The sequence below is a fragment of the Pantherophis guttatus genome, chromosome 1 (assembly GCF_059756535.1).
Source record: "Pantherophis guttatus breed Tessera chromosome 1, ASM5975653v1, whole genome shotgun sequence".
Classification (NCBI taxonomy): Eukaryota; Metazoa; Chordata; class Lepidosauria; order Squamata; family Colubridae; genus Pantherophis; species Pantherophis guttatus.
In genome coordinates, this window is record NC_142063.1 from 10,979,654 (window position 1) to 10,998,804 (window position 19,151).

The 19,151-nt window shown below is 45.7% G+C and overlaps 1 protein-coding gene across 14 annotated transcripts in view; it reads right to left on the bottom strand.

The window, feature by feature from the left end:
* Nucleotides 1-19,151, bottom strand: part of PTPRS (protein tyrosine phosphatase receptor type S) — a 332,155-nt gene that overhangs the window by 225,880 nt on the left and 87,124 nt on the right. For 2 of the 14 annotated variants that reach the window (XM_087871573.1, XM_087871457.1), the window contains exon 1: nucleotides 2,263-2,453. The exons of the other annotated variants lie outside the window; for them this stretch is intronic. The gene's annotated coding sequence lies outside the window, so the exon portion shown is untranslated. Of the gene's footprint in view, nucleotides 1-2,262; nucleotides 2,454-19,151 lie in introns of those variants that run through there. 14 annotated transcript variants of the gene reach the window in all.

The following is a 19,151-nucleotide window of genomic DNA, read 5'->3' on the forward strand; positions in this document are numbered from 1 at the left end:
GGGGGAAGAGATAAAGACCCTGACTTTGGGGGAGGCGGGAGAAAGAGAGCGTCCAAGAGATGTATTTTGGGGGGGGGGGCATCTCTCTTTCTCCCCCTCCCTCCTCCCGCCTTCAGGATTTACCAGCCGTTTCCAGTGCTGCTAATTCAATAACCCGCTGTATAATTATTCCATAATAAACTACTATTATCCGAACATTCGCTCGACAGCTGTGATTGCCTCCCGGCGTAGGAAACCAGGCTCCCTGGTGGGGGGGGGAGTGGGGCAGCCTTGGGGGTGGGTGGGGAGCACGCCATTCAGCCCCTCCTCCACCAATTGGCAGGAGTGAACAAGGAAGCAAACCCCTTACCTCTCTCTCTCTTTCTCTCTCTCTCTCATGCTCTCTCTCTCAATTTCTCTCTTTCTCTCTCCCCCTCCCCATTTCTCTCTTTCTCTCTCTCTCTCTATGCACAGTCTATATTGGCTGATCATGCACATCTGGAAACTACAGCTTGGCTCATAAGACTTATACCCTTTCGTTTAGTGACTGCTAGCTGTATTTTTACCCCATTTTATGACCTTTCTTGCTATAGTTGTTCGGCGAATCACTGCAGCAGTTAAGTGAGTAACACGGTCCTTAAGTGGGTCTGGCTTCCCCGTTGACTTTGCTTGTCGGAAGGGACCAACTGACCAGTGGTGAAATCCAAATTTTTTTACTACCGGTTCTGGGCGTGGCTTGGTGGGCGTGGCAGGGGAAGGATAGTCCAAAATCTCCATTCCCATCTCACTCCTGGGGGAAGGATACTGCAAAATCTCCATTCCCACCCCACTCTGGGACAAGGCAGAGGTGGTATTTACCGGTTCTCCAAACTACTCAAAATTTCCGCTACCGGTTCTCCAGAACCTGTCAGAACCTGCTGGATTTCACCCCTGACTCTGACTCTGGGACACTGCAATGGTCGCAAGGGTGAGAAATGGTCATAAGTCACTTTTTTCAGTGACATGGTCACTTTCAAACATCCCTACATGAACTATTGTAAGTCAAGGACTACCTGCATTTAAAACCTTTCCATTTTTCTTCAAGACAGTGGCGGTTATTGATAAATAAATATCAATAAACACTTGATTCAACAGACATCACTTTAGTGGAGTTCAGAGGTAACAAGCAAAGTTTAACCTTATGTATAATTTAAAAATAAGAATGCTATCAGGTATCTGTGAGTTCTAGGCCTTCTGGAGGCATGAAAACAAATAAATGTAATAAATAAACAAACAAACAAATGAATAAATAAGGAAGACGTGGGGCAGAGGAAGAAAGGAAGGAATGTGGAAGAGAGGAAGGAAGGAATGTGGAAGAGAGGAAGGAAGGAAGGATTGAGGAAGAGAGGAAGGAATGGGGAAGGAAGGAAAGAGTGGGGCAAAGAGGAAGAAAGGAAGGAATGTGGAAGAGAGGAAGGAAGGAAGGAATGGGGAAGAGAGGAAGGAAGGAGTGGGGAAGTGGGGAAGAGAGGAAGGAAGGAAAGAATGGGGAAGGGAGGAAGGAATGGGGAAAGAAGGAAGGAGTGGGGAAGAGAGGAAGGAATGGGGAAGAGAGGAACGAAAGAAGGAAGGAAGGAGTGGGGAAGAGAGGAAGGAAGGAAAGAATGGGGAAGAGAGGAAGGAAGGAAGGAGTGAGGAAGAGAGGAAGGAATGGGGAAAGAAGTAAGGAGTGGGGAAGAGAGGAAGGAAGGAAGGAGTGGGGAAGAGAGGAAGGAAGGAGTGGGAAAAAGAGGAAGGAAGGAGTGGGGAAGAGGAAGGAAGGAGGGAATGGGAAGAGAGGAAGGAAAGAAGGAAGGAAGGAGTGAGGAAGAGAGGAAGGAAGGAAGAAAGGAATGGGTAAGGAAGGAGGGAAGGCAGGCAGGAAGGCCCACTGAGCAAGCTGCAATTCTACGCTAGGGTTGCTGAACATGCACCCACGCGATGCACCCTGGCACCTCCGTATAGAAGGGTCGCTGGGGATTTAGCCAGGACGGCTGGACTTCAGGGAACGATGGACGGGGCCACCAACTCTTCCTCCACCTTTTCCAAAAAAACCCATAAAAGTCCAGGCTTGATTCGATGAATCACATCTCTACAAGAAGTCCACACCTAGTAAAAGTCCTTTCCAAATTCACAGAGATTTTTTTTTTCTCCCAAAGAGAAACGCTTTGGGAGAGGCAAAGAAAACGGGAAGAAGCATTAATTCCATCTCTCTCTCTCTCTCTCTCTCTCTCTTTTTGCTAACTCCAACGTTCTGCTACTTACCTTCCCAGCGGCTAAAATATTCCTTCCTTCCCAGCCTGGACTAGAGGGGGGGTTTAGGGATACCCCTCCAAGCTCCCCACAACGTGGAGCCCTCGAACCCTCTTTTCCAGCGCTCGGCGAGAGTTTCAAATCCCGCCGGGCGCGTGGCCAGGAACCGCCAGACGCCTGCAAATCTCAACCTGCCCCAAAGTGAGGACAGGTTTGCTAGGAGTCGACGTTGCCAGCAAACGGGGCCTGTCGGCGATTGCAAAATTTATGTGAAACAAAAAAGGGAAGAGAAAAAAAGAACCCCTGGGCTGACTTAGTGGCTTGTACTTACACACACACACACAGAGAGAGAGAGAGAGAGAGAGAGAGAGGGAGGGAGAGAGAGAGAGAGAGAAAGAGAGTCCCCAGGCTTTACACTTTCAGGATCGCTCAGGAAACTCGAAGCACCTGTTAGTTTGACAGCCACCAGACATTCAAAGTGGATAATTGCAGGAAAAAAAACTTATCAACGAAACATGATTCGGAGAAGCAGACGTAGCTGGGGGTGGGGATGTAACACATAGGTCCGTGATGGCGAACCTATGGCACATATGCCACAGGTGGCACCCGTAGCCATAGCAGTGGGCACGCCAGCTTAGCTCTGACGCGCATGTGTGCGCCGGCCAGCTAATTTTTGGGCCTTCTATGCCCACCAGAAGTAAGGCAACAGGCTGTTTCCTGCCTCCGGAGGGCCTGAGGAAGGTGGGGAAGGCTGTTTTTAGCCCTCCCCAGATGCATAGAGAGAATCTGGAGCCAGGTGAGAAAGAAAAACGAGCCTACCGGGCCATCGCGTGCCAGGAGCGGGGGGAAGGGGGTTGTGCGTGCATGCGCAGGATGGGGCGCATAGAATCATGGGTGTGGGCACGCGTGTGTGCGAACCTCCCCCACCCACCCACCCTGGCACCCGATGGCAAAAAGATTAGCCATCACTGACATAGGTAGTCCTCCACTTACGACCGCCATGGAGCCCGACATTTCCCTTGTGAAGTGAGACCTTTGTCGGGCGAGTTTCGCCCCGTTTTACGACCTTTCTTGCCTCAGTTGGGAAGTGAATCGCTGAAGTTGATAAATCGGTCTCCCGGTCGTCAAGTGAATCGGGCTTCCCCCGTTGGCTTTGCTGGTCCGAAGGTCGCAAAAGGGGATCACGTGACACTCCCCCCTCCCGGCGACACTGTGACCGTCATAAATATGAACCAGTTGCCAAGCGTCTGAAGTTTGATCACATGGGGATGCTAGAAAGTGTGAAAAATGGTCCTAAGTTACTTTTTTCAGTGCCGTTGTAACTTTGAGCGGTCACTAAACGAACTGTTGTAAGTCGAGGACTACCTGTTGGTTAGTGATGAGTGAGATTCTGAAGCTTCTACTTTGATCAGCAAAGGAAAAATAAAATACAGTATTACTAACACACACAGGAGGAAACAGCGCTAGATAAACTTCAGATAGTCCTCGATTTACGGCCACAATTGAGCCCAAAATTCCTGTTGCTAAGTGAGACAGTTAAGTGAGCTTTGCCTCAGTTTATGACCTTTCTTCTCACAGTGGTTAAGGGAATCACTGCAGTTCTTAAGTTGCAGAAACAGACATGAGCCAATCATCAGCAGACAATGAATTCTAATTCAACCATAGGCGTTAAAATCGACTGTGCGATTTTGGGTCAATCACCAGGAGACGGTGAGTTCTAGTCCACCTTAGACAGGAAGCCATCTGGGTGACTTCAGATCAATAACTAGGAGACGGTGAGTTCTAGTCCATAGTAGACACCCAAGCCAGCTGGGTGACTTTACATCAATCACTGGGAGACGGCGAGTTCTAGTCCATAGTAGACACCCAAGCCAGCTGGGTGACTTTACATCAATCACTGGGAGACGGCGAGTTCTAGTCCATAGTAGACACCCAAGCCAGCTGGGTGACTTTACATCAATCATTGGGAGACGGTGAGTTCTAGTCCATCCTAGACACCCAAGCCAGCTGGGTGACTTTACATCAATCACTGGGAGACGAAGAGTTCTAGTCCATCGTAGACACCCAAGCCAGCTGGGTGACTTTACATCAATCACTGGGAGACGGTGAGTTCTAGTCCATCGTAGACACCCAAGCCAGCTGGGTGACTTTACATCAATCACTGGGAGACGGCGAGTTCTAGTCCATAGTAGACACCCAAGCCAGCTGGGTGACTTTACATCAATCACTGGGAGACGGTGAGTTCTAGTCCCACTTTAGGCATGAAACCCAACAGGGTGATTCTGGGCCAATCCCTCTCTCTCAGCCCAACCTACCTCACAGGGTTGTTGTTTTGGGGGAAAAGGAGGAGGAAGAAGTATCAGCTATGCTCAGCGCTTTAAATTATTATTTGTAAACATAATAAAGGCAGGATACAAATAAATAAATAAATAAACGGACATTTCAAATAGCCTCCCTTCAATACACCGGCTCCCCAATTTTGGAAGGACATGTTGACTTTCCCATGATTCCCTGCGGCCTCACAAGATCTCCTTCCCAATTCCATATTTGGCAAACACGCAGAGCGAAATAAATCAAGGCTGCAGCCATCGGATAAATAACTCCTTGCCCAAGGCTCAGATCGCTTATGGAATTGATACCTATGCATTTCATTACACAACGCAAGCAACTGTCAAAGCAACAAAGGGGGAAAAAAAAACCCTGCGGGGGTCCAGAAATTCTCCCCTCCCCCTTAAAGGCGGCCATCTTGCCCTCAACCCCGAATCAGACACATCCCACAAGGCCACAGCAACACAAGTAGTCCTCGACTTACAACCACAATGAAGCCAAAATTTCCTCTTGCTAAGTGAGAGAAACTGGCTAAGTGTGTTTGGGCCCTGCTTTACGACCGTTCTTGTCACGGTGGTTAAGTGAATCACTGCAGTCGTTAAGCTAGTGACGCGGACAGGGGTGGGATTCCAAAATTTTAGCAACCGGTTCCGTGTCCGGTTGCTGGGTGGGCGTGGCCATGGTGGGTGTGGCCTACTCGGCCTCCTGCACCACGGCGGGGTGGTGGTAGTGGTGTCGTTTCCGCCCTCCCCAGGCTCCGAAGGCTTTCCTAGAGCCTCCGGGAAAGCAAAAACTGCCTCCCCCGGGCTCCGGAGGCCCTCCTGAGGATGGCAATGGGTGAGTTTCCAGACTTCTAGAAAGCCTCTTTTTCACCCTCCCAGCGCCTCCGTGTGGGCCCTGCACTTACCTGCCATCCAAAACGGGCCGCTTGGAGATTCCTGGGAGGGGCGAGGTGGGCAGGGCCAGCCAGGGCCGGATTTTCCTATAGGCTAACTAGGCTTCAGCCTAGGCCTCAAGATCAAGAGGGGCCTACATTCAAATTGTTAGCAAAATTAAAATTACACTTTCACTATAGGTGAAAGGGCCTCATAAGTGGAATAGCCTAGGGCCTCTTTTCATCTAAAAGGGGCCAGCCAGTCCTTGCAACTACCGCTTCAGCGAACCGGATGTAAAATTAGCATCCGGTTTGCCTGAATCGATCCGAACCGGCTGAATCCCACCCCTGGACACGGTTGTTAAGGGAATCTGGCTTCCCCATTGACTTTGCTCATCAGAAGGTCGCAAAAGGGGATCGCGTGACCTCAGGACACTGCAACCGTCATCAAGACGAGTCCGTTGCCAAGCGTCCGAATTTTGATCACGTGACCCTGGGGATGCCGCAACGGTCGTAAGTGTGAAAAAACGGTCGTAAGTCCCTTTTTTCAGCGCCGTTGTAACCTCGAATGGTCTCTAAACAAATTGTTGTAAGTCAACCGTATGTTTCAAATTGTTTTGGAATTTTTAGAATTGTAAGTCGCCTGGGTCAGGTTGCAGAGTTATAGGAATGAATGAATGAATGAATGAATGAATGAATGAATGAACGAACGAATTCCTTCAGACCGGATGGAGCCTTCCTTTTGAAAACCTAGGGAAAACCCCCGTTGATTCAGAGGGAATTTACCATCCTCTCCATGCAAACACCAAACCAAGGGGCCCCAAGTGGATTAAATTTCCTCCTCCAATTTATTTTAAGAAAACATTCTTGGAATCGCAGTCGCCTGCATTTTATTTAACCCTTCGTGGCAAGCCCTCCCCTTGCCCCAAATAAATGGACAACCGGATGGGATGGATTAGGAAAAAAAAAAATGGCCAAATGTTCTGTATTAGATAGGACTTCTCGGTCCGCCAGTAATTCTTCCTCTGGATTTGTTCTGTCCTAAAAAAAAAAAAACATGCTGTACCAATCTTAAAACTGTTACAATCAAGTGTCCAAATCGCCTGGGCTGCCAGAGGGCAGGGAAGAGTTCTTTTGCGTCTCTCTGCTGCCCCTTGTGGCCGCTTGGAAGATGACAAGCACAGGTACAGATATTCCTCGATTTACAACCGTTTGTTTGTGACCATTTGTAGTTACAACAGCAAATGAAAAAAGGGACTTATAACAGTTTTTCACATTTACAATCGTTGCAACCGTTAGAACTTCTATTCTATTCTATTCTATTCTATTCTATTCTATTCTATTCCATTCCATTCCATTCCATTATTGTTTCTCTTCTCTTCTCATTCTGTTCCAATTTCCTATTCTATTCTATTCCATTCTATTCCATTCCATTATTCTTGTTTCTCTTCTCTTCTCTTCTCTTCTCTTCTCTTCTCTTCTCTTCTCTTCTCCTCTCCTCTCTCCTCTCATTCCATTCCAATTTCCTATTCTATTTTATTCTATTCTATTCTATTCTATTCCATTATTCTTGTTTCTCTTCTCTTCTCTTCTCTTCTCTTCTCTTCTCTTCTCTTCTCTTCCCTCCTCTTCTCCTCTCCTCTCCTCTCCCCTCTCCTCTCATTCCATTCCAATTTCCTATTCTATTTTATTCTATTTTATTCTATTCCATTCCATTCCATTCCATTATTCTTGTTTCTCTTCTCTTCTCTTCTCTTCTCTTTTCTCTTCTCTTCTCTTCTCTTCCCTCCTCTTCTCCTCTCCTCTCCTCTCCCCTCTCCTCTCATTCCATTCCAATTTCCTATTCTATTTTATTCTATTTTATTCTATTCCATTCCATTCCATTCCATTCCATTATTCTTGTTTCTCTTCTCTTCTCTTCTCTTCTCTTCTCTTCTCTTCTCTTCTCTTCTCTTCTCTTCTCTTCTCTCCTCTCATTCCATTCCAATTTCCTATTCTATTTTATTCTATTCTATTCCATTCCATTATTCTTATTTCTCTTCTCTTCTCCTCTCCTCTCCCCTCTCCTCTCATTCCATTCCAATTTCCTAGTCTATTTTATTCTATTCCATTCCATTCCATTATTCTTATTTCTCTTCTCTTCTCATTCTGTTCCAATTCCCTATCCTATCCTATCCTATCCTATCCTATCCTATCCTATCCTATCCTATCCTATCCTATCCTATCCTATCCTATCCTATCCTAGGGTTGCCTGATAAGTTAGTGAAAAGCAGCTGTTTCTTTTTGGCTGCCATTCAAAAGGACTCCAACTCCCATCCCTGTTTAATTGAAATGAAAGGTTTAAATGATGTCTGGTAGATAAAACAAAGGAAGACGTCGATGACGGATTCAGATTTATACCCACATCTGGACAACAGCAGGCTGGGCAAAGGCTGATTAAAGGTGCTTTCCCGAATACATATAATTACTGTCCAGATTTAGTTGCATATGTAATCTATGATTTTATGGAGAGCAGTAGATTAAATCTCAGCCTGCGGGGCCTCAGGAATAAAGCTGAACCACAAATGATTATGTGAGAATGGGCGGCAAGCAGAGAAATGGAAAAAGAAAATAACTTTCTTTATTTGATTCTAAGCTATTTATGGACATTTTCAATTCTTTCTGGCTAGGGTAAATAGCAGTGTTGGGTTTCTCTACAGGTAGTCCTCGATTTACGACCACAATGGAGCCCAAACGTTCTGAGTGAATTTTGCCCCATTTTACAACTATTCTTGCCACGGTTGTTAAGCGAATCACTGAAGTTGTTATTAAGTTAGTAACACGGTTTTTAAGACAATCTGGTTTCCCCAGTTGAGTTTGCTTGTCAGATGGTCGCAAAGACGGATCGCGGTACACTGCAACCGTCATAAGTAGGAGTCAGTTGCCAAGGGTCAGGATTTTAATCACGTGACCACAGGAATGTCACAACGGTCATAAGTGTGAAAAACACTCATAAGTCACACTTCAATGGAAGTTTCGGTGCCATTGGAATTGTATTAATTAATGGTCACTAAATGAACTGTTGTAAATAAAGGACTACCTGTACAGGTAATCCTTGACTTATAACAGTTTTGCTTAGTGCCTGTCCAAATTTACAAAGGCACTGAAAAAAGTGACTTATGATCATTTTTCACACTTACGACCGCTGCAGCATCCCCCATGATCAAAATTCAGACAATTGGCAACTGATTCACATTTATGACGGTTGCAGTGTCCCTGGGTCATGTGATCCCCTTTTGAGACCTTCTGACAAGCAAAGACAATGGGGAATCCAGATTCACTTAACAACCGTGTTGCTAACTTAACAATGGCAGTGATTCACTTAACAACCGTGTCAAGAAAGGCCATCAAATGGGACAAAAGTCACTTAACAAATGTTTCACTTAGCAAAAGAAATCTGGGGCTCGATTGTAGTCATAAATCGAGGACTACCCGTATTCTTAATGTTCGCCATTGTGGACCAACCCTGGCTAGCTATTTCAACCAAATTCTCTCAATTTTCTATGACCAGAAAATTAAAATTAAAGATTTTAATTAAAATTAAATTTTAATTTAAAGAATTAAAATGAACTGCTTAAGGGTTAAAATTTAAGAAAATTGGACTTTTCTGCAATGCTGACCAAACCACATTTCCACTCCAATCACCAGCTGGGATATTTTAGTGTCATTTTATTAAAAAGCTGCATCTCATTACAATCTAGAATCCAGAGAGATTTTTAAAAGACACATTCTCTGTTCTTTAATACTTTGAAGAAGCAGCTTCATAAGTAGGAAAAAAAATAGTGGCAGTATTAAAAAATGCTCCATAAACTTTAGTGCATTATTAAAATATATTCTCTCTAGACAAAGGATCCATTCTTTGCAAGGTGGGGAGAAAGGAAGCAATTCGGTACAAATTGTTAGAAAATGAAACTCTTTAACAGAATAGCAGCATTGGAAGGGATCTCGGAGGTCTTCTAGTCCAACCCTCTGCTCAAGCAGGAAACCCTCTACCATTTCAGACATATAGCTGCCCAATCTCTTGTTAAAAACCTCCAGTGTTGGAGCACTCACAGCTTCTGGAGGTAAGTCATTAAAACACAAATATACAACAAACTCACTCACTATGATTCACTGAGTGGAAAAATGGAAGGAAAGAGAAATAGAGGGAAGAGAAATGGGAAGGAGGGGAAGAGGAGAGTGGGAAGGAGGGAGGGAGGGAGGAAGGAGAAATAGAGGGAAGAGAAATGGGAAGAAGGAGAGAAGGAGAGAGGGAGGATGGGTAAGAGGGAGGAAGGGAGGAAGGAGGGAGGGAGGGAGGGAGGGAAGGAGGAAGGAGAAATAGAGGGAAGAGAAATGGGAAGAAGGGGAGGAGGAGAGAGGGAGGATGGGTAAGAGGGAGGAGAAATAGAGAGAAGAGAAATGGGAAGGAGGGAAAGAGGAGAGTGGGAAGGAGGGAGGGAGGGAGGAAGGAGAATTAGAGGGAAGAGAAATGGGAAGAAGGGGAGGAGGAGAGAGGGAGGATGGGTGAGAGGGAGGAGAAACAGAGGTAAGAGAAATGGGAAGGAGGGAAAGAGGAGAGTGGGAAGGAGGGAGGGAGGGAGGAAGGAGAAATAGAGGGAAGAGAAATGGGAAGGAGAGGAGGAGAGAGGGAGGATGGGTAAGAAGGAGGAAGGGAGGGAGGAGAAATAGAGGGAAGAGAAATTGGAAGAAGGGGAAGAGGAGAGAGGGAGGATAGGTGAAAGGGAGGGAGGGAAGGAGGGAGGAGAAATAGAGGGAAGAGAAATGGGAAGAAGGAGAGGAGGAGAGAGGGAGGATGGGTAAGAGGGAGGAAGGAAGGGAGGGAAGGAGGAAGGAGAAATAGAGGGAAGAGAAATGGGAAGGAGGGGAGGAGGAGAGTGGGAAGGAGGGAGGAGAAATAGAGGGAAGAGAAATGGGAAGAAGGAGAGGAGGAGAGAGGGAGGATGGGTAAGAGGGAGGAAGGAAGGGAGGGAAGGAGGAAGGAGAAATAGAGGGAAGAGAAATGGGAAGGAGAGGAGGAGGAGAGTGGGAAGGAGGGAGGAGAAATAGAGGGAAGAGAAATGGGAAGAAGGAGAGGAGGAGAGAGGGAGGATGGGTGAGAGGGAGGAAGGAAGGGAGGGAGGAGAAATAGAGGGAAGAGAAATGGGAAGAAGGATGATGGAGGGAGGGAGGGTGGAAGGAGAAATAAAGGGAGGAGAAATAGGAAGAAGAATAGGGAGAAAAAAACTTGTTATTTTTCTTTTTCTCTTCTCTTCTCCACGACCCTAGTAGGTAACCTTTTAATTTCGGGTCGTTCTGGTGCACCCTTGAACATTGCTAGCAAACAAAAAGCAGCTAAAAATATATTCCTGGCACATCATAGCATTTCTTGAAGAAAAGGGGGCAAACTGGAAAGCCCAGCCCCCCCCCACACTCTACCCATCCCAGCCAAAGTTCATCGATTAAAATAGCTTTTGAGTTGTTTTAAAAATACACCGCATAGCGAAGCAAAACACAGGGAGGTTTCTTTCAATATATGATTACTGGGACAAAATTATTATATGCACCGAGATGGAAAAATGGACACTCCCCACTTTGGAGAAAAAATGGTTGGTGACGTTTGATAAGACTTTGCTGAAATGGATGAATTCAGTGGTTTTTTTTAAAAAAAATTAGGAAAATGAACTATCTCTATTTTATTGGTGACTGGAATTTATACACACAAACGCTGACCCTGCTTTGAAGAACAATGGAAAAAAATTTAAATGCAGCTAGTCCTCGAGTTACAACAGTCCGTTTAGTGACTGTCCGAAGTGACAACGGCGCTGAAAAAAAGTGGCTTAGGACCATTTTTCACACTTAACGACCGTTGCTGCAGGATCCCCAGGTCACGTGATTTACCTTCAGATGCATTGGAAACTGACTCGTATTTACGACCTTCTGACAAAGCAAAGTCAATGGGATTCACTTAACAGCCGTGTGACTCATTGAACAAGCGCAGTGATTCACTTAACGCATGTGGCAAGAAAGGTCGTAAAAATGGGACAAAACTCACTGAACAGATTTCTCACTTAGCAACATACATTATGGGCTCAATTGTGGTGGTCGTAAATTGAGGACTGATCTGTATGATCCGCTTGCATTGAAATGGGAAAAAAATGACTTTGTGATCTCTGGTTTTGATGTTTTACATCAAAAATTACAGATAGAAATTATAGATAGAAATTAAAATTATAGAAATTCTAGTGATATAATTTTATGGGGGTGTTAATATATATTTGTATTTCTGCCGCGAAGAATGTCTGAAGCCACTTTTTAAATATATCTTTTTCTTTCTTTTCTACTTTTCTTCAATTTTTTTTTTCTTTTTGCCCCCAGGACTGTTACTATGTCACACTTTGCTGTTTGCTTCACTAAGGACTAGAAACTTACACCCTCCATTAAAGCCCCCTGGACTACTACAACGTTACCCTTTGCTCTCTGTCTCATTAAGGACTGGAAGCGTGTGCCAAGCATCTCTGCTAAAGCCCCCTTGAACTGTTGCAACTTCAGACTTGGCTCTTTGCCTCACCGAGGACTAGAAACTTGTGTTTTTCTGGTACTCTGAGAAAGGACTCCTGGAAAACCAGAGATTCCCAAGATATTAAAACACATGCACATATACACGCACGCATGCATAAACACACATACACATACACAGAGTTTCTGGCTGCCAATCCTTCTGGGTTTATTTCTAAGCTCCCGTTCTCTTTGAAAGTTCAGTCAACAAGAAATTTGTCTGCAAATTTCTTTCATTCCTGAGCAGGTCAAAAGTTTATTTATGCAGAGAATAAAACAGGCAGGTCTGAAGAGAAACCAGGAAGCCTTCGTAAACCAGCTTTCCTTCTGAGAAAACTTTATTTTTGAGTGAAAGAAGAAGAAGAAGGAGAGAGAGAGAGAGAGAGAGAGAGAGAGAGAGAGAGAGAGAGAGAGAGAGAGAGAGAAAGATTGATTGTGTCTGTGTAAGGCAGAGACCGAGAGGAGAAGAATGACCCATTGTTTGGTTCTGCTAACCGGGCACAATTCGTCCTTAAACCAACAGCATGAATCAGGGAATGGGTGGCTCCATTCACAAGTGCCGTCCTAAAGTTGGCTAAAAACAGCCTCCGAGTTTGCTTAGATTCAAGAAGAATCTCAGCAAGAGGTACGAACCAGCTCATCCTGTAGGATGAGCCAGGAACAGATTTCGGTTGTTTGGATGTGGCACGTAGTAATCGTGGCATAACCGATGTGTTTTGTTAACCTAGGTTTAGCATGCTGTGCGAATCGGGTCAATCTATCTTCCTTTCTTTCTTTTTCTTTCTTCTCTTTCTTTCCTTCCTCTTCCTTCCTTTCTTTCTTTCCTCCCCATTCTTCTTTTCTTTCTTTCTTTCTTTCTTTCTTTCTTTCTTCCCTCCCTCCCTTCTTTCTTTTTCCTTCTTCTCTCCTTCCTTTTTCTTTCTTTTCTTTCCTTCCTTTCCTTCCTTCCTTCCTTTCTTCCCTCTCCATTCTTTCTTTTCTTTCTTTCTTTCCTCCATCCCTCCCTCTTTCTTTCTTTCTTTCTTTCCTCCCTCTCCCGTCTTTCTTTCTTCTTTCCGCCCTCCCTCCTTCCTCTTTCTTTCTTTCTTCTTTCCTTTCTTTCTTCCCTCTCCCTTCTTTCTTTTTCTTCTTTCCTCCCTCTCCTTCCTTCCTTCTTCCCTCCCTCTCTTCTTTCTTTTTCTTTCTTCTCTCCCTCCCCTTCCTTCCTTCCTTTCTTCTTCCCTCCTCTCCTTATTTTTTCTTTCTTCTTCCCTCCCTCCCTTCCTCTCTCCCTCTCTCATCTCCATCTCATTCTCCTTTGCTAAACATAAGCTAGAGTTGAGAATCTCTACTGGAGCCCCTTTATAGCAGGCCGAGCTTCCCACCTTAATGAGAACTAGAAACTTGTCCCTTTTCCAGACTCCCAAGGAAAAGCAAAGCTTCCCGAGGGATTAAACACACTCACACACACGTCCATGCACACGTTGCAAACTAAATGCATATTGAACTGGGTCTCTGATGTTGTGAGAACACGCTGGCCTTAACAAGAAGTGCAACCTGGGTAGGCAGCCTTAGTATGAGTCTAATCCATTGTGGGAACAGCACTGTGGTTTTTCGTAACTCAGGTTTAAAACCAGGGAACTCTATCACTGATTCACCAATTTTGGTGAAAGCTTCTACCCGTAAAAGGTAGTCCTTGACTTATGACCACAACTGGGACCAGAATTTCGGTTTCTAAGCAACATGGTTACTAAGTGAGCCACGCCTACTTTTACAACCTTTTTGCCATAGTTAAATGAATCACTGCAGTTGCTAAGTGAATCATGCGGTCCTTAAGCGAATCCAGCTTCGCCCATTGACTAGGCGTGTCGAAAGCTACCCGCACTGACCGGGGAATGCTGGGAGTTGAAGTCCACCCCTCTTAAAAGTGACCAAGCTTGAGAAAATCTGCAACTTTAGGACCACAAGTTGTGTGAAAACAACATCTCCGACCCTCCCTATTGTTTATCACAACACAAAGGTGGAAATGATGAAAAATTGATTCCGTACAGAAAGAATTCTTCTAATAGCACGCTTGGAATGTTAATTATGTTTAAAGGGGAATTAAGTTGGATTGTTGTTGCTGCGGTCAAATGAACTTCAATTCTGGCATCTTCACTACGTCCCGCCTGTTTTGTTTCGGGGAAGGAGACCAGACCAAGATTTGATTGTGCAACCACACTGCAAAATTCACAACATCCTTTACACCAGGGGTCTCCAACCTTGGCAACTTTAAGACTTGTGGACTTCAACTCCCAGAATTCCTCATCCAGCAAAGCAAAGCTGGCTGAGGAACTCTGGGAGTTGAAGTCCACAAGTCTTAAAGTTGCCAAGGTTGGAAGCTGGCTGGGGAATTCTGGGAGCTGAAGTCCACAAGCAAAGCTGGCTGAGGAACTCTGGGAGTTGAAGTCCACAAGTCTTAAAGTTGCCAAGGTTGGAAGCTGGCTGGGGAATTCTGGGAGCTGAAGTCCACAAGCAAAGCTGGCTGAGGAATTCTGGGAGCTGAAGTCCACAAGTCTTAAAGTTGCCAAGGTTGGAAGCTGGCTGGGGAATTCTGGGAGCTGAAGTCCACAAGCAAAGCTGGCTGGGGAATTCTGGGAGCTGAAGTCCACAAGCAAAGCTGGCTGAGGAATTCTGGGAGCTGAAGTCCACAAGTCTTAAAGTTGCCAAGGTTGGAAGCTGGCTGGGGAATTCTGGGAGCTGAAGTCCACAAGCAAAGCTGGCTGAGGAACTCTGGGAGCTGAAGTCCACAAGTCTTAAAGTTGCCAAGGTTGGAAGCCAGTTGAGGAGCTGAAGTCCACAAGCAAAGCTGGCTGAGGAACTCTGGGAGTTGAAGTCCACAAGTCTTAAAGTTGCCAAGGTTGGAAGCTGGCTGGGGAATTCTGGGAGCTGAAGTCCACAAGCAAAGCTGGCTGAGGAATTCTGGGAGCTGAAGTCCACAAGTCTTAAAGTTGCCAAGGTTGGAAGCTGGCTGGGGAATTCTGGGAGCTGAAGTCCACAAGCAAAGCTGGCTGAGGAACTCTGGGAGCTGAAGTCCACAAGTCTTAAAGTTGCCAAGGTTGGAAGCCAGTTGAGGAGCTGAAGTCCACAAGCAAAGCTGGCTGAGGAACTCTGGGAGTTGAAGTCCACAAGTCTTAAAGTTGCCAAGGTTGGAAGCTGGCTGGGGAATTCTGGGAGCTGAAGTCCACAAGCAAAGCTGGCTGAGGAATTCTGGGAGCTGAAGTCCACAAGTCTTAAAGTTGCCAAGGTTGGAAGCTGGCTGGGGAATTCTGGGAGCTGAAGTCCACAAGCAAAGCTGGCTGGGGAATTCTGGGAGCTGAAGTCCACAAGCAAAGCTGGCTGAGGAACTCTGGGAGTTGAAGTCCACAAGTCTTAAAGTTGCCAAGGTTGGAAGCTGGCTGGGGAATTCTGGGAGCTGAAGTCCACAAGCAAAGCTGGCTGAGGAATTCTGGGAGCTGAAGTCCACAAGTCTTAAAGTTGCCAAGGTTGGAAGCTGGCTGGGGAATTCTGGGAGCTGAAGTCCACAAGCAAAGCTGGCTGAGGAATTCTGGGAGCTGAAGTCCACAAGTCTTAAAGTTGCCAAGGTTGGAAGCTGGCTGGGGAATTCTGGGAGCTGAAGTCCACAAAGCAAAGCTGGCTGAGGAATTCTGGGAGCTGAAGTCCACAAAGCAAAGCTGGCTGAGGAACTCTGGGAGTTGAAGTCCACAAGTCTTAAAGTTGCCAGAGTTGGAGACCCCTCCTTTATACAGAGGTGTCCAAGCCTTGTTAACTTTTTAAGATCTGTGAACTTCAACTCCCAGAATTCCCCAGCCAGGCATTCTGGGAGTTGAAGTCCACAAGTCTTAAAAGTTAACACAATTGGATACCCCTGGCTTTACAGGGCCTGCACACACACACACACACACATCTTCACATCCTTCTTTGTGTTCGTTTTTCCTTCCACCAGAGGAGAGAAAAAAAATTAAATAAAATCCACTCTTGCTATTTCAGCTTAAGCCTCCTGGAAACACAAAAGGATCGCACAACCCACAATTGGGAAACATCAAAGCAGCTGCCGCCATGCAGAATACCCGAAACTGGGCCTTAAAAGCCGCACCAGCTCAGTTCGCTGACGTAGGAAACCCGCAACAAAGCCCATCTCATTTCGGGCTAAACCTGACTGGCAAAAGATAGTAGGTCATTGTTTGCAAAAGCCGAAAATAAAAGCCCTGGGATCGGAGGATCAAACAAGCCCCAAATTTTGACCGACGAGCTTGAGAGAACCCGAGGGAGAATATTTGAAAATGGCTGATTTTACTTCAAAAAAAAAAAAAAAAAATTGTTGTGAGCCACGTTGCTGTGTTTGTGGTTCTTGGTTGAAGTTTCGGACCACCGGCCTTGCGGTCCAGGCAGGCCTTCCAAAGATGGCTTGCTATTTTTAAAATTTTTTTAAATTAAAATCCTCACAAGGAGAAAGGCCTTGGATGGCTGGGAACTACAAGTCCCAGAATTCCAAGCCGGGATGGCAAGAGGAAGGGATGCATTGGGAGACCAGGTAGTCCTCGATGTACGACCATCTGCTTAGTGACTGTGTGAAGTTATAACTGAAAAAAGGGACTTATGACTGGAAACCATGGCAGTGTTCCCATGGTTATGTGATCAAAATTCAGATCGTTGACAATTGCCATATGATTATCTATCTATCTATCTATCTATCTATCTATCTATCTATCTATCTATCTATCTAATCTAATCTATCCTGTTTCCCCCAAAATAAGACCTCCCCGGATAATAAGCCCAATCGGGCTTTTGAGCGCATGTGCTAAAATAAGCCCCACCGTGGAAAATAAGCTCTCCCCGAAAATAAGACCTAGTGAAGGGGTGAGTGTTCGAGAAGTTGGAATTAATTGACTGGAACTTGTGAGAAGTGTTTTTTTACGATACAATTTTTCCTGCACACAACAGCAAGAAACGTGATGGAGCTGGAAATCAGGTAAGATGGCAAGAGGAGCCCCGTCTTGCTCCACGTGCCCCAAAATAATAAGACCTCCCCGAAAATAAGGCCAAGCACTTATTTCGGGGTTCAAAACATATAAAACAGGGTCTTATTTTCGGGAAAACATGGTATCTATCTATCTATCTATCTATCTATCTATCTATCTATCTATCTATCTATCTATCTATCTATCTATCTATCCATCCGTCCATTTAATCTAATTTATCTACCGCTCATCTCTCAGTCTGTCTGTCTAATCTAATTTATCTACCTCTCATCTGTCTGTCTGTCTGCCTGTCTGTCTAATCTAACTTATCTATCTCTCATCTCTCTCTCTCTCTCTCTCTCCCCATCCATCCATCCATCCATTTAATCTATCTATCTTTCTATTTAATCTATTTTATCTCTCTATCTCTCATCTCTCCCTCTCTCTCCCCATCTATCTAATCTCTCTATCTTATCCATCCATCCATCCATCCATCCATCCATCCATCCATCTCGTGGCAAATAGGGACAGACTAGATGATCTCTGAGGATACCCTCCAAACCACAAGGCTGTAATTCTATGAGATACAGGTAGTCTTGGATTTACGGCCACAATTCAGCCCCAAGCTTCGGTTGCTAAGCGTGACAGCTGTTAAATGGAATTCTGTCCCATTTTACCACCTTTCTCGCTGCAGTCGTTAAGCGAATTATTGCCGTTGTTAAGCAAGTATCACGCTTGTTCAGTAAATCTGGCTTCCCTACGGACTCTGCTTGTCAGAAGGTCGCAAGAAGGGATCCCATCACCCCGGGTTCGGTGCAACCGTCCTAAACACGAACCAACTGCTAAGCATCCGAATTTAGATCAGGCAAAATTCCAGTCCATGAAAAGAAGTCGCAATAAAATCTGCCAGAAATAAAACAAATCTAGTTTCCTCAGCATCCTAGAAGTGGACTATCCTGGCCTCTTTCTGAGATCATATTTTCTTAATTTTTCCAATTCAACTTCCCCTTCTGAGATCTCCTGGTGGCCTCCCCTCCAAGGCCAAATAAACCCCACCTTGCTATATAGCCTGCAAAACGCCATCAGCGATTCCGGCAGCATCCGAAGGCCCTCAGGGAAGGCTCCCAAACAGCGAAGGCAGGACAAGGAACCCCAGAATGGGCCAGAAAAGGCCACGGCCTGGCATGCCAAAGCATCCCACACTCCAACACTCTGCTGCAGCCAAAAACCTACACAATCAAAAAGCCTCTCCGGGTGCTCCCCTTGAGGAGCACCCGGAGGCTCCAATTGGTCCAGAATGCGGCCGCGCGGGTGGTGACGGGAGCGATGTGGCGCTCCCATGTGACCCCCCTCCTGCGCGAGCTGCACTGGCTCCCAGTGGTCTTCCGGGTGCACTTCAAGGTTTTGGTTACCACCTTTAGAGCGCTCCATGGCTCAGGACCAGGGTACTTACGAGACCACCTTCTGCCACCAGTAGCCTCTCACCGACCAGTTCGCTCCCATAGAGAGGGGCTCCTCAGGGTGCCGTCGGCCAAACAATGTCGACTGGCGGCCCCCAGGGGGAGAGCCTTCTCTGTGGGGGCACCTACGATCTGGAACGGGCTCCCCCTGGAGATACGGAGGATCCAAGACTTACGCATCTTCCGCCGCGCCCTAAAAACGTTTTTATTCCAACAGGCTGGTCTGGCCTAACTCTCCCTTTTAAATTGGCTTTTAAATTGGGTTTTAAATGTTTTTTTAGATCAATTGGATGTTTTTAATTTTTTGAGCCTAAATTATTTAATCTGTTTTTAATAGCTTTTAACTTTTGTATGTCTCTGTATGTTATTTTGGCTGTTCACTGCCCTGAGTCCTTTGGGAGTAGGGCGGTATACAAATATGATAAATAAATAAATAAATCCATGCCAAGGAACATTGAAGCTGCCTAGGCAACCAAGGCAAACCCCAAAAATACATACCTTCCAGCTCTAAGAAGCACACTTAAGCACACTAATACCTGGAGGCTTATACTGGGATCAGGGATTCAAGGCATCTTGTGCATACACATACACAGCACTGTATCCCCTCCAGCAGCTGATTTTCAGCTGTTGCCGTTGTTTATTTAACCGACTGCCAATTCTGGGTCCAATAAAGCGGGGCAGTTG